Source organism: Octopus bimaculoides, chromosome 19, assembly GCF_001194135.2.
Source record: "Octopus bimaculoides isolate UCB-OBI-ISO-001 chromosome 19, ASM119413v2, whole genome shotgun sequence".
In the NCBI taxonomy this organism is placed as follows: domain Eukaryota; kingdom Metazoa; phylum Mollusca; class Cephalopoda; order Octopoda; family Octopodidae; genus Octopus; species Octopus bimaculoides.
The window spans coordinates 25,098,430-25,099,333 of NC_068999.1; the positions used below are offsets into that span (position 1 = coordinate 25,098,430).

The 904-nt window shown below is 31.9% G+C and overlaps 1 protein-coding gene across 2 annotated transcripts in view; it reads right to left on the minus strand.

Moving 5' to 3' along the window:
* Window positions 1-904, minus strand: part of LOC106874530 (PC3-like endoprotease variant B) — a 166,646-nt gene that overhangs the window by 2,895 nt on the left and 162,847 nt on the right. The window lies entirely within an intron of this gene.

Sequence of the window (904 nt, forward strand, 5' to 3'; positions counted from 1 at the left end):
ATATAATACTACAATTTTTGCTGTCCAACCACTACCAAGGCTCAATCCAAGTTATTTACCAACTGAGATTATTTTCATTCCTTTTCATTTCATTTCCATTTAGGTACATATCTATTTGTACATCTATTAATATATCACTTCTATCTGCATAGCTATCAATGTATTTGTAGGTTCACCTATCTATCTATTCATCTATCTATCTATCTATCTATCTATCTATCTATCTATCTATCTATCTATCTATCTGTCTGTCTGTCTGTCTGTCTGTCTGTCTGTCTGTCTGTCTGCTTGCCTGCCTACCTACCTACTTATCTACCTACCTACCTACCAACCTATCTATCTCTCTATCTCTCTGTCAATTGGTCTGTCTGTATGTTTGTTTATCTATCGATCTAGCTAACTAACTATCATTATTATATATATCTACATGCCCTTCTGTATCCGTCTACTCTTCTAACAGTGATAAGCACATAAATCAAATAACAAAAAAGAAAAAAAGAATAATAGTTGCGCCCCAACATTGTCATACCCTTTAGTCTGGAATATGTAAAAGGTGAAAGTGTAACATCCATAGCTATTTGCGAAGGTCATTTCACTTTAATTTAATTATCTTTTAATATATCATTTAATGCATATACTTATAGATCTTGATGACATTGTTCTACTACGTTAAACATTTTGATTGTGTCTGCAATTTGAACACACAAATGCAAAATAATATAGACCTTCTGCACCCCCCCCCCCATCTTTCTCTTAGTCTCCCTTTCTTCTGATATATATATTATAATATGAGGGATAAAAATCCAAATTTACAGGTAAAAACTATATGTGACTGTGGATTTTCATGGATGAGTTCATGAACTTTGGTTCTTTTCTCTAAATTATATATATATATATATATATA